Genomic DNA, 14,615 nt, shown 5'->3' on the forward strand with positions numbered 1-14,615 from the left:
TTGCTCTGGTGGTGGTGGCCCTGGTGGTGGTCCTGGTGGTGGTGGCTCACTTGCTGGTCCTCGTGGTGGGGGCTCTGGTGGTAGTGGCTCTGGTGGTGGTCCTGGTGGAGGTTGCTCTGGTGGTGTTGACCCTGGTGGTGGTGGCTCTGGTGGTGGTGACCCTGGTGGTGGTGGCTCTGATGTTGGTGGCTCTGGTGGTGGTGGCTCACTTGGTGGTCCTGGTGGTGGTGGTCCTGGTGGTGGTGGCTCTGGTGATGGTGGCCCTGGTGGTGGTGGTGGTGACCCTGGAGGTTCTCCTGGTTGTGGCCCTGGTTGTGGAGGCTCTGGTGGTAGTTATGGTGGTTACCCTGGTGTTGGTGGCTCTGGTAGTGGCCCTGGTGGTGGGCCTGGTAGTGGTCCTGGTGGCGGTGGTCCGGGAGGTGGTTCTGGTGGTGGTCCTGTTGGTTGTGGCTCTAGTAATCTGGGGCCCAGGTGGTGTTGACCCTGGTGGTGGTGGCGTTGGTGGTGGTGGCGTTGGTGGTGGTGGACATGTTGGTAGTGGCTCTTGTGATGGTAGCCTTGGTGGTGGTGTCTCTGGTGGTGGTGGTAGCCATGGTGGTGGTGGCTCGGGGTTATTGTGGTTCTGGTGGTGGTGACCCTGGTGGTGGTGGCTCTGGTGTTGGTGGCTCTGTTGGTGGTGGCCATGGTGGTGGTCCTGGTGGTGGTTGCTCTGGTGTTGGTGGCCATGGTAATCTAGGCTCTGGCTGTGGTGGCCCTGGTGGTTGTGGCTCTGGTGGTGGTGGTCCTGGTGGTGGTGGCTCTGGTGGTGGTGGCCATGGTCGTGATGGCTCTGGTGATGGTGGGCATGGTGGTGGTGGTGATGGCCATGGTGGTGGTGGTCCTAATGGTGGTGACTCTGGTGGTGGTGGTGCCCCTGGTAGTGTTGACCCTGGTGGTGGTGGCTCTGTTGTTGGTGGTTCTGGTGGTGGTGGTCCTGGTGGTGTTGGCTCTGGTGGTGGTGGCGCTGGTGGTGGTGCTGGTGGTCGTGGTGGTGGTGGTGGTGATCATGGTGGTGGTGGCTCTGGTGGTGGTGGCCATGGTGGTAGTGGTGGTCCTGGTGGTGGTAACTCTTGTGGTGGTGGTTCTGGTGTTGGTGGCCCTGCTGGTGGTGGCTCTGGTGGTCGTGGCTTTGGTGGTGGAGCCTGGTTGTGGGGGAAAACCTGACTCCAATAACTAATAATTAAATATATACTTCGATAGCTATGAAGGACCACAACTTATTGAGAAAAAGTGGAAAACAAAATAAGACAACGGAAAACTGATCCCAAGAACTAGTGTCCTATGGATCTTAGTGAAACTGTATTTCTTATATAAATGGAGTCATATTAACTTACACAAAATTGATGGGTTACATGCTTAAAGATTAATACATCCCTAGCATTATTCTGGTGCTGGTTCTTCACCAGAGTAAATACAATATGAAAGTAAATAAGGTTGATTGTAATAGATTAATTGGAGCTAAATGCACCTCAATATACTGCTGGATAGAATAGTACAGTATATATAGATCAATGGGTTAATATAATAGATCTCTTTGGGAGATCACTTCTATAACTACAGAGTTATTACTACGGATAAACATGAACAGCTTAGCTGTAAATATAGAGAGGTGTAATCAGTTGCTACTCTCCACCGACGACGTGTTGCATAGGGCAAATTGTTGCACATGAAGGTGGGGAAGCCTAGCACCTCGGTTGGCGTCGCCTTGGTACTGAAAGGCAATTACATTGTAGAAATCTTCTACATAATAGGTAACTACAAATGCATCCTAAATTTTAAGGATAACTGTAGAAATCTTCAACCAATATCTGTGCAATTTATATTCAAGCACTGTAAATTCCTTCTGTAGAAAACAATGAAAATAATCATCTATTTATATGGTAAATTTACTAAAGACACATACGGGATTTTATTATTTTATATACAGCCTAACGACAACTAGCCTAAATGTTAATTGTGGCCACATGATAACAACCAGGCGAACCTAGCTGCCGAGCCGCGTGTCCGTTGATGTGGAGACTTGAGCAATTCTTCGTCCTCCAGCTGCTGCTTGAAAGGCGTTGACTTTGGAATTGCAGATATGCTAGTCTGGGACACGGCTATACCATGCCAGATAATGTGGCACCGCTCTACTGGTCGTGGGAGCGAAATAAGTAGGATCAAAACGTAGCTCTGCTTCACGCTGTCAATGGCGTCCGAGACGTGCTCTCTCGATCTGTGTCTGGTGACGCTCTCCCGTCTTCCTCCTCTTCCTCATTGCGCATGCGCGGCTCTCGATAGACATCTCGAGCGTAAATGGATATGTATATATCGCAATTGACTAAGGAAGGAAGAGGTAGTGACGAGTATTAATATCACATTAAATTCTTTTGTGATAAAATAGAATTTCACGTAACATAAATTGGCTTATTAAAGTTGTGCAGCTGATCAAGGAAATTAAAGTAAAATCATTTACATTAAAGTAATTTCCTCTAGAATGTTTAATATCAACTAAATAAAGGAGTTCCAGTAAGTAGTAGTATACTACGAAATTAAACTTATTAGTAACTATTTTTAGTAAAGGAAATGATAAACTGGACTCTTGTTATAAATCCAACTAAATGTGGAGAGAATACATGTTACTGCCTGTCGCTCCTCACGTCGTCACTCTCACTAGGAAGAAGCTGGCAATATGTCTAAATAAATCATGATGATGATTAAATCTACAAGTTAGTAATTTTAGTAACTACTTGTGGTTAATACAAAGGTTGCATAAAATACAAAGATGTATAAACTGTTGGTTATTTCCAACACTGGTGGTGGTGGCCCTGGTGGTGGTGGCCCTGGTGGTGGTGGCCCTGGTGGTGGTGGCCCTGGTGGTGGTGGCCCTGGTGGTGGTGGCCATGGTGGTAGTAGCCCTGGTTGTGGTCCTGGTGGTGGTAGCCCTAGTGGTGGTGGCTATGGTGGTGATGGTCCTGGTGGTGGTGTGTCTGGTGGTGGTGGCCCTGGTGGTGTTCCTGGTGGTGGTTCTGGTGGTGGTGGCTCTGTTAGTGGTGGCCATGGGGATGGTCCTGGTGGTTGAGGCTCTGGAGGTGGTGACCCTAGTGGTGGTTGGCTCTGGAGGTGGTGGCCCTGGTGGTCTTGGCTCTGGTGGTGGTCCTAGTGGTGGTGGCTCTGGTGGTGGTGGCTCTGGTGGTGGTGGCTCTGGTTTTTTTTTTTTTGTTTTATTATTAATATTTTCCTACCACAGACGTGGCCACACATTTACAATGCTAGCCAGCATATATACATTTTCTTCTGTCCACCATGGACAGGGTTAGAGATGTGTTAAACATATAGTTCAAGGGTTTATTGAACACTCAACCACAGAAGGTGATTCGGTGCTTTTAAAATGCTAAGCTAACCTACATACGTAAATACATAGATACACAGATTTATGTATGCCCTACATAAAGTGTTTGATGTGTGTTTTACATATTGTCATTAATGTGCATTTACATAGGTGAAATGTAATTCTCATGAGCTTTCATATATACTTTATACACATACATATACATACATATACGTACATATACATATATATACACACACACACATGCATTCACAAACATTTGTCTCATTTACTCTGACGGGGTGAGATAGCTGATAGAGAAACTAGTGTGCAATTAAGCACTTAATCACTGAAGGTGATGAAGGTGCTTTTACAAGCTCAGGTTATATAGTTACATCACATACATACATGCTCTAGTGGTGGTAGCTCTGCTGGTAGTGGCCCTTGTGGTGTTTCTGGTGGTGGTGGCCCTGGGGGTGGTGGCACTCGTGGTGGACTATGGTGGTGGTCCTGGTTGTTGTCAAGGTAGTGATGACCTTCGGGGTGGTGACCCTGGTGGTGGTGGCCCTGGTGGTGGTGGTCCTATTGGTAGTCCTGGTGGTTGTTGCTCTGGTGGTTGTTGCTCTGGTGGTGGTGGTGATCCTGGTGGTGGTAACTCTTGTGGTGGTAGTTCTGGTATTGGTGGCCTTGGTGGAGGTGGCCCCGGTGGTGGTGGCTCTGGTGGTGGTGGCTCTGGTGGTGGTTGCTCTGGTGGTGCTGGCCTTAGTGGTGGTGGCTCTAGTGGTGGTGGACATGTTGGTTGTGGCTCGGGTGGTGGAGGCATTGGTGGTGTGGCCCTGGTTGTGGTGGTTGCCCTGGTGGTGGTACTAGTGATAGTGGCTCTGGTTGTGGTGGCCCTGGTGGTTCTTCTGGTGGTGGCCCTGGTGGTTTTTCTGGTGGTGGCCTTTGTGGTGGTGGTTCTGGTGGTGGTGGTGGCCGTGGTGGTGGTGGCTCGTGTGGTGGTTCCTCTGGTAGTTGTGACCCTTTTGTGGTCGCTCTGGTGGTGGTGGCTCTAGTGGTGGTGTCCGTGTCCCTGATGGTGGTGACACTGGCGGTGTGGCCCTGGTGGTGGTGGCTCTGGTAGTGGTCCTGCTGGTGGTCCTGGTGATGGTGGCTCAGGTTGTAGTGACCTTGGTGGTGGTGGCCCTGGTGGTTCTCCTGGTGGTGGCCTTGGTAGTGGTGGCTCTGGTGGTGGTCCTGGTGGTGCTCCTGGTGGTTCTACTGGTGGTGGTCCTTGTAGGAAATAACCAACAGTTTATTCATCTTTGTATTTTATACAACTTTTGTATTAACCACAAGTAGTTACTAAAATCACTAATTTGTAGATTTAATCATTATCATGATTTATATTAAACATGTTGCCAGCTTCTTCCTAGTGAGAGTGACGACGTGAGGAACGACAGGCAGTAACATGTATTCTCTCCACATTTAGTTGGATTTATAACAGAGTCCAGTTTATCATTTCCATTTACTAAAAATAGTTACTTATTAATAAGTTTAATTTCGCAGCATACTACTCCTTACTGAAACTCCTTTAATTAGTTGATATCACACATTCTAGAGAAATTTTTTTAATGTAAATGACTTCACTTTAATTTCCTCGATTAGCTTCGTGACTTTAATAAACCAATTTTTGTTGCGAGAAATTATATTTTAACATAGAAGAATTAAATGTAACATCATTAGTCACGACCTCTATATTCCTTAGTTAATTTCCGGTGTGATATATGTATATTATATATATATATATATATATATATATATATATATATATATATATATATATATATATATATATATATTATTAAATATGACCGAAAAAGTAAGATTAATAATTCTAACACGAATTTTCTCAATCTTTCGTACATTACGCTTCACTGTTGGAGGTAAATCAAAAATTAATTCTCCAAAATTCATTTTTATTTCTAGTCTGACGCGACACGGGCGCGTTTCGTAAAACTTATTACATTTTCAAAGACTTTTAGTTCACAAATACACAACTGAATAGAACTTACGTATCTCAGATTTTATATCTACATTTGAGTGAGGTGGGAGGGGTGATGTGGCATTAACACAAGACAGAACAAGAGGGGATATTAATAGGGTATTAAAAGTATCAACACAAGACAGAACACAAACAATGGGTATTGAATAGAAGTGTTTGTAGAAAGCCTATTGGTCCATATTTCTTGATGCTTCTATATTGGAGCGGAGTCTTGAGGTGGGTAGAATATAGTTGTGCAATAATTGGCTGTTGATTGCTGGTGTTGACTTCTTGATGTACCAGCAACACCAGCAATCAACAGCCAATTATTGCACAACTATATTCTACCCACCTCAAGACTCCGCTCCAATATAGAAGCATCAAGAAATATGGACCAATAGGCTTTCTACAAACACTTCTATTCAATACCCATTGTTTGTGTTCTGTCTTGTGTTGATACTTTTAATACCCTATTAATATCCCCTCTTGTTCTGTCTTGTGTTAATGCCACATCACCATTCCCACCTCACTCAAATGTAGATATAAAATCTGAGATACGTAAGTTCTATTCAGTTGTGTATTTGTGAACTAAAAGTCTTTGAAAATGTAATAAGTTTTACGAAACGCGCCCGTGTCGCGTCAGACTAGAAATAAAAATGAATTTTGGAGAATTAATTTTTGATTTACCTCCAACAGTGAAGCGTAATGTACGAAAGATTGAGAAAATTCGTGTTAGAATTATTAATCTTACTTTTTCGGTCATATTTAATAATATATGTCTACAGGAAAGACTGCTACCAAAATATATATATATATATATATATATATATATATATATATATATATATATATATATATATATATATATATATATATATATATATATATATATATATATATATATATATATATATATATATCACACCGGAAATTAACTAAGGAATATAGAGGTCTATGTTTATCCGTAGTAATAACTCTGTAGTTATAGTAGTGATCTCCCAAAGATATCAATTACACTAACCCATTGGTTTACCATATACTGTACTATTCCATCTAGTAGTATATTGAGGTGCATTTACCTCTAATTAATATTACATAATCAACCTTATTTACTTTCATCATTTATTTACTCTGGCAAAGAACCAGCGCCAGAATATTGCTAGGGATGTATTTATCTTTTAGCACGTAATCCCCCAATTTTGTGCAAGTTAATTTGACTCCCTTTACATAAGAAATACAGTTTCACTAAGATCCATAGGACACTAGTTCTTGGTATCAGCTTAATCCATTGTCTCATTTTGTTTTCCACTTCTTCTCAAAAAGTGGAGGTCCTGGTGATGGTAGCTCTGGTGGTGGTGGTTCTGGTGATGATAGCTCTGGTGGTGGTGGTGGTCCTGGTGATGGTAGCTCTGGTGGTGGTGGTCCTGGTGATGGTAGCTCTGGTGGTGGTGGTGGTCCTGGTGATGGTAGCTCTGGTGGTGGTGGTCCTGGTGATGGTAGCTCTGGTGGTGGTGGTGGTCCTGGTGATGGTAGGTCTGATGGTGGTGGTGGTCCTGCTGATGGTAGCTCTGGTGGTGGTGGTGGTCCTGGTGATGGTAGCTTTGGTGGTGGTGGTCCTGGTGATGATAGCTCATGTAGTGGTGGTCCTGGTGATGGTAGCTCTGGTGGTGGTGGCTCATGCGGTGTTCCTGGGGGTGGTGGCTCTGGTGGTAGTCCTGGTGGGGGTCCTGGTGGTAATGGCCATGGTGGTGGTGGTGTTGGGGGTCCAGGTGGTGGTGGCTTTGGTGGTGTTGGCCCTGGTGGTGGTGGCTCTGATGGCGGGAGTTCTGGTGGTGTTGGCTCTGGTGGTGGTGACCCTGGTGGTGGTGGCTCTGATGGTGGTAACAGTGGTGTTGGTTCTGGTGGTGGTGGCCCTGGTGTTGGTGGCCCTGGTGTTGGTGGCTCTGGTAGTGGCCCTGGTGGTGGTCCTAGTGGTGGGGTTGGTTATCTTGAGGTTATCTTGAGATGATTTCGGGGCTTTTAGTGTCCCCGCGGCCGGGTCCTCGACCAGGCCTCCACCCCCAGGAAGCAGCCCCTGACAGCTGACTAATACCCAGGTATCTATTTTACTGCTAGGTAACAGGGGGTGAAAGAAACTCTGCCCATTGTTTCTCGCCGGCGCCTGGGATCGAACCCAGGACCACAGGATCCTGGGCCCAGGACCATCACGACCAGGGCTGGTGGCCCTGGTGGTGATGGCTCTGGTGGTGGGCCTGGAGGTGGTGGCTCTGGTAGTGATCCTGGTGGTGGTGGCTCACATGGTGGCCCTGGTGGTGGTGGCTCTAGTGATGGTCCTGGTGATGGTGGCTCTGGTGGTTTTCCTGATAGTGCCCCTGTGGTGGTTGCTCTGGTAGTGGTGGCCCTGGTATTGGTGGCTATGGTAGTAGCCCTGGTGGTGGTCCTGGTGGTGGGTTTGGTGGTGGTGGCTCTTGCGGTGGTCCTGGGGGTGGTGGCTCTGGTGATGGTCCTGCTTGGGGTCCTTGTGGTGGTCTTGGTGGTGGCCATGGTTGTGGTGGCTCTGGTGGTGGTCTTGGTGTTGGCCATGGTGTTAGTGACTCACTTGGTGGTCTTGATGGTGGGGTCCAGGTGGTTGTGGCTCTGGTGGTGGTGGCCCTGGTGATGGTGGCCCTAGTGGTGTTGGCCCTGGTGGTTTTGGCTCTGGTGGTGGTGGCCCTGGCAGTGGTGGTTCTGATGGTGGTCCTAGTAGTGGTGGTGGCCCAGGTGTTGGTGGCTCAGGTAGTGACCCTGGTGGTGGTCCTAGTTATGGGGTTGGTGGTGGTGGCTCTGGTGGTGGCCCTGCTGGTGGCCCTGGTGGAGATGGCTCACTTGGTGGCTCTGGTGGTGGAGGTCCTGGTGGTGGTGGCTCTTGTGGTGGTGACTCTGGTGGTATTGGCCTGGTAGTGGTAGCTGTGGTAGTGGTGGCTCTGGTAGTGGTGGCTCTGGTGGTAGGGGCTCTGTTGGTGGTGGCTCTAGTGGTGGTGGTTCTAGTTATGGTCCTGTTGGTGGTCCTGGTGATGGTGGCTCTAGTGGTGGTGGTGGCCGTGGTGGTTCTCCTGGTGGTGGCCCTGGTGGTTCTCCTGGTGGCGGCCCTAGTGTTGGTGGCTCTGGTAGTGGCCCTGGTGGTGGGCCTAGTAGTGGTCATGGTGGTGGTGGCCCTGGTGGTTGTCCTCGTAATGGTCCTGGTAGTGGTGGCTCACATGGTGGTCCTGGAAGTGGGGGTTCTGGTGGTGGTGGCTCTGGTTGTGACCCTGGTTGTGTTCCTGGTGGTGGTGGTTCACTAAGTAATTCCTGGTGGTGGGGGTCCTGGTGGTTGCCCAGATGGTGGCCCCTGATGGTAGTCCTGGTGGTGGCCCTGATGGTGGTCCTAGTGGTGGCCCTGGTGTTGATTACTCTGGTAGTGGCCCTGGTGGTGGGCCTGGTGGTGGTCCTGGTAGTGCTGGTCCTGGTGGTGGTGGCTCAATTGGTGGTCTTGATGGTGGGGGTCCTGGTGGTGGTGGCTCTGGTGATGGGGGCTCTGATGCTGGTGGCTCTGGTGGTGGTGGCTCTGGTGGTGGGCCTGGTGGGGGTCCTGGTGGTGGTCCTGGTGGTGGTGACTCTGGTGATGGGGGCTCTGATAGTGGAAGCTCTGGTGGTGGTTGCCCTGGATGTTGGCCCTGGTGGTGGTGGCTCTGGTGGTGGTGGCCATGGTGATGGTGGCTCGGGTGGTGGTGGCCATGGTGGAGGTCCAGGTGGTGGTGGCCCTGGTGGGGGTGACACTGGTGGTGATGACTCTGGTGTTTGTGACTCTGGTGGTGGTGGCCAAAGTGGTGGTCCAGGTGATGCTTGCTCTGGAGAAGGTGGCCCTGGTGGGGGCCCTGGTGGTGGTGCCTCTAGTGGTTGTGTCCCTGATGGTGGTGGCACTGGTTGTGTGGTCCTGGTATTGGTGGGGGCTCTGGTACTGGTGGCTCTGGTGGTGGTCCTGGTCGTGGTCCTGGTGATAGTGGCTCAGGTGGTGGTGGCAATGGTGTTGGTGGCTCTGGTGCTGGTGGCCCTGGTGGTGGTGGTTCTAGTGGTGGCGGCAATGGTGATAGTGGCCTTGGTGGTGTTGGCCCTGGTGCTGGTGGCTCTGGTCCTGGTGGCTCTGGTGATGGTGGCCCTGGTGGTGTTGGCCCTGGTGGTAGTGGCTCTGGTGGTGGTGGCAATGGTGTTGGTGGCCCGGGTGGTGGTGGCCTTGGTGGTGGTCCTGGTGGTGGTGGCTCTGGTATTGATGGCTCTGGGGGTGGTGGCCATAGTGGTGGTCCTGGTGGTGGTTGCTCTGTTGGTGGTGGCCCTGGTGGTAGCCATTGTGGTGGAGACTCTGGTGGTGGTGGCTCAGCTGGTGGTGGCTCTGGTGGTAGTGGCTCTGGTGGTGGTCCTGGTTGTGGTCCTGGTGATTGTGGCTCTGGTGTTGGTGGTGGCTCTGGTGATTCTCCTGGTGGTGGCCCTGGTGGTGGTGGCTATGGTAGTGGCCCTGGTGGTGGGTTAGGTGGTGGTGGCTCTCGCGGTGGTCCTGGGGGTGGTCTTGGTGGTGGCCATGGTGCTGGTGGCTCACTTCGTGTTCCTGGTGGTGGGTGTCCAGGTGGTGGTGGTGGCCCTGGTGGTGTTAGCAATGATAGTGATGGTTTTGGTGTTGGTGGCGCTGGTAGTGGTGGCCCTGGGGGTTGGTGGCCCTAGTGGTTATGGCCCTCGTGGTGGTTGCTCTGGTGGTGGTGGCTCTGGAGTCGGTGGCCGTGGTGGTGGTGGCCCTGGTGGTGATGGCCCTAGAGGTGGTGACTCTTGTGGTGGTGGCTCTGGTGTTGGTGGCCCTGGTGGTGATGGCCCTTATGGTGATGGCTCTGGTGGTCGTGGCTCTGGTGGTGCAGGCCCTAGTGGTGGTGGTCCTAGTGGTGATGGCCTTGGTAGTGGTGACCCTGGTAGAGGTAACTTTGGTGTTGGTGCCTAAGGTGGTAGTGGCCCTGGTTGTGGTCTTGATGATGGTTGCTCTGGTGGTGGTGGCCCTAGTGTTGGTGGCTCTGGTGGTGATGGCCCAGGTGGTGGTGGCTCTGGTGGTGGTGGTCCTGGTGGTGGTGGCCCTAGTGGTGATGACCCAGGTGGTGGTGGCTCTGGTGGTGGTGGTCCTGGTGGTGGTGGCCCTACTAGTGATGGGATGGGAGGTGGTGGCCCTGATGGTGGTGGCTCTAGTGGTGGTCCTGGTGGAGGTCCTGGTGATGGTTGCTCTGGTAGTGGCCCTAATGGTGGCCATGGTGGTGGAGGCTCGGGTGGTGGTGGCCCTGGTGGTGGTGACTCTGGTGATAGTAGCTCTGTTGTTGGTGGCTCTGGTGGTTGTGATCTTGGTGGTAGTGGCTCTGTTGGTGGTGGCCCTGGTGGTTGTGGCTCTGTTGGTGGTGGCCCCGGTGGTGGTTCAGGTGGTGGTGATGGTTCTAGTGGTGGTGGTGGTGGTCCTGGTGGTAGTGGCTGTGGTGGTGATTGCTCTGGTGGTTGTGGCCCTGGTGGTGGTGGCCTTGGTGGCGTATCTGGTGATTGTGGCTATTGTGATGGGAGCATTGGTGGTGGTGGCTCTGGTGGTGGTGGCCCTCGTGGTGGTGGCACTGGTGGTGTGGCCCTGGTGGTTGTGGCTCTGGTGGTGGTGGCCCTGAAGGTGGTGTCTCTGGTGGTGGCCCTGGTGGTGGTCCTGGAATATTGGCTCTGGTAGTGGTGGCCCTTGTGGTTCTCCTGGTGGTGGCCTTGGTGGAAATGGTGGTTCTGGTGGTGGTGGTGGCCTTGGTGGTGGTGGCTCTGGTGGTGGTTCCCCTGGTGCTTGTGGTAGTGGCTCTTGGTGGTCGCTCTGTTGGTGGTGGCCCTGGTGGTGGTAGTGGCTCTATTGGTGGTGGTTTCCTTGGTGGTGGTGGCACTGGTGGTGTGGCCCTGATGGTAGTGGCTTTGGTGGTGGTGGCTCTGCAATTGTGGTGGTTTTGGTGGAGGTCCTGGTGATGATGGCTCTGGTGGTGGTGGTGGCTCTCCCATTGTAGTGGTCCTAGAGGAGGTCCTGGTGATGGTGGCTCTGGTGGTGGTGGCCCTAGTGGTTCTCCTGGTTTTGGCACTGGATGTGGTGGCTCTGGTGATGGTCATCGTGGTGGCCCTGGTGCTGTTAGCTCTGGTAGTGGCCCTGGTTGTAGTGGCTCTGGTGGTGGTCCTGGTTGTGGCCCTGGTGTTGGTGGCTCTGGTAGTGGCCCTAGTGGTGGGCCTGGTGGTAGTCCTGGTGGTGGTGGCTCTGGTGGTCGTCCTGGTGGTGGTCCTTGTGGTGGTCTTGGTGGTGGTCTTGGTGTTGTTGGCTCCGGTGATGGGGGGCCAAGGTGGTGTTGGCCCTGGTGGTGGTGGCTTTGGTGCTGATGGCTCTGATGGTGGTAACTCTAGATGTGGAGTCTCTGGTGGTGGTGGCCCTGGTGGTGGTGGCTCTGGTGATGGTAGCCATGGTGGTGGTGGCTCGTGCGTGGTGGTCCTGGTGGTGGTCCTGGTGATGGTGGCTCTGGTGGTGGTGGTGGCCCAGGTGATTTTCCTAGTGGAGGTGTCTGGTGGTAGTGACCAAGGTGGTGGTGGCTCACGTGGTAGAGGCACTGGTGGTGGTTGCTCTGGTGTTGGTGGCCCTGGTGGCAGTGGTGCTGTTGGTGGTGCCCCTCGTGGTTGTGACCCTGGTGGTGGTGGCTCTGGTGTTGGGGGCCCTGGTGGTGGTGGACCTGGTGGTGGTGGTCCTGGTGGTGGTGGCTCTGGGGGTCGTAGCTCTGATGGTGGTGGCTCTGGTGGTTGTGGCCCTGGTGGTGGTCCTAGTGGTGGTGGTTTTGGTGGTGATGGCCATGGTGGTGGAGGCTCTGGTGGTGGTGGCCTTGGTGGCGGTGGGTCTGGTGGTGGTGGCCCTAGTGGTGTTTCTGGTGGTTGTGACTCTGGTGATGGTGGCATTGGTGGTGGTCCTGGTGGTGGTCCTGGTGATAGTGGCTCTGGTGGTGGTGGCCCCGGTGGTTCTCCTGGTGGTGGTTCTGGTGGTGGTGGCCCTGGGTGGTGGTTGCTCTGGTGGTGGTTTCCCTGGTGGTTGTGGCCCTCTTGGTGGTCACTCTGGTGGTGGTGGCAATAGTGGTGGTGGCTCTAGTGGTGGTGGCAATGGTAGTGGTAGCTCTGGTTGTTGTGGCCCTCGTGGTGGTGTGGCCCTGGTGATGGTGGCTCTGGTGATGGTGGCCCTGGTGATGGTGGCTCTGGTGGTGGTCTTGATGGTGGTCCTGGCTCTGGTGATGGTGGCATTGGTGTTGGTGGCTCTGGTAATTGTGTCCCTGGTGGTGGTGGCACTGGTGGTGCGTCCCTGGTTGTGATGGCTCTGGTGGTGGTGGCTATGGTAGTGGTGGCTCTGGTGGTGGTCCTGGAGATGGTGGCTCTGGTCGTGGTGGCCCTGGTGGTTCTCCTGGTGGTGGTGGCCCTGGGTGGTGGTGGCTCTGGTGGTGGTTCCACTGGTGGTTGTGGCCCTCTTGGTAGTCGCTCTGGTGGTGGTGGCTCTGGTGATGGTGGCCCTGGTGATGGTGGCTCTGGTGGTGGTCCTGGCTCTGGTGGTGGTGGCCCTGGTGGTGGTTCTGGTAGTGGTGGTGGCTCTTTTTTTTTATTTTTATTATTTTCCTACCACAGACGTGGCCACACATTTACAATGCTAGCCAGCATATATACATTTTCTTCTGTCCTCCATGGACAGGGTTAGAGAAGTGTTAAACATATAGTTCAAGGGTGTATTGAACACTCAACTACAGAAGGTGATTCGGTGCTTTTAAAATGCTAAGCTAACCTACATACGTAAATACATAGATACACAGATTTACGTATGCCCTACATAAAGTGTTTGATGTGTCTTTTACATAGTGTCATTAATGTACATTCACAAAGGTGAAATGTAATTCTGATCAGCTTCCATATATACTTTATATCCATACATATACATACACACAGACATGCGTGTGGCTCTGGTGGCTCTGATAGTGATGGTGGCCCTGGTCGTGGTGGTTCTGGTATTGGTGGTGGCCCTAGTAGTGTGTGGTCCTGGAAGTGGTGGCCCTGGTTTTGGATGCCCTGGTGGTGGTGGTTGCTCTGGTGGTGGTGGCCCTGGTGTTGGTGCCTCTGGAGGTGGATACCCCTGGTGGTGGTGGCCTTGGTGGTGGTCCAAGTGGTGGTGGCCCTGGTGCTTGTGACTCTAGTGGTTGTTACTCTGGTGGTGGTGGCCCTGGTGGTGGCGGCCTTGGTGGTGGTGGCCCTGGTGATGATTACTCTGGTGGTTGTGGCCCTGGTGGTGGTGGCTCTGGTGGTGGTGGCCATGGTGGTGTTTCTCGGGTGGTGGAAGCCCTGGTGGTGGTCCTTGTGGTGCTGCCCCTGGTAGCGGTGATCCTGGTGGTGGTGGCTCTGGTGCTGGTGGCTCTGGTGGTGGTGGTCCTGGTGGTGGTGGCTCTGGTGGTGGTGGCACTGGTGGTGGTGTCTCTGGTGATGGTGGCCCAGGAGCTGGTCCTGGAGGTGGTTTTCCTGGTGTTCGTGGCCGTAGTGATGGTGGCTCTGGTGCTGGTGGCTCTAGTGGTGGTAGCCCTGGTGGTTTTTCTGATGGTTGTGGCTCTGGAGATGGTGGCATTGGCTGTGGGGGCTCGTGTAATGGTTGCCCTGGTGGTGGTGGCCCTGGTTATTGTGGCTCTGGTGGTGGTTGCACTGGTGGTGGTGGCCCTGGTAGTTTTCCTGGTGTTGGCCTTGGTGGTGATGGTTCTGGTGGTGGTGGCCCTGGTGGTGGTGGCTCTGGTGGTGGTTCACCTGGGTGTTGTGGCCCTCTTGGTGGTCGCTCTGATGGTTGTGGCCCTGGTGGTTGTGGTGCCTCTAGTGGTTGTGGCCCTGGTGGGTGTGGTGACTCTAGTGGTTGTGGCCCTGGTGGTTGTGGTGACTCTAGTGGTGGTGGCCCTGGTAGTTGTGGCACTGGTGGTGGTCCTGGTGGAGGTTACCCTGGTGGTGGTGATCCTGGTGGTGGTGACACTGGTGGTGATGGGTCTGGTGGTTTCTGCCCTGGTTGTGGTGGCCCTGGTGGTGGTCCTAGAAGTGGTGGCCATGGTGGTGGTCCGGGTGGTGTTGGCTCTCGTGATGGTAGCTCGGGTGGTGGTGGTCATGGCCCTGGTGGTGGTGGTTCTTGTGGTGGTGGCCCTGGTT

The sequence above is a fragment of the Procambarus clarkii genome, chromosome 48 (assembly GCF_040958095.1).
Source record: "Procambarus clarkii isolate CNS0578487 chromosome 48, FALCON_Pclarkii_2.0, whole genome shotgun sequence".
NCBI classification, from domain to species: Eukaryota; Metazoa; Arthropoda; class Malacostraca; order Decapoda; family Cambaridae; genus Procambarus; species Procambarus clarkii.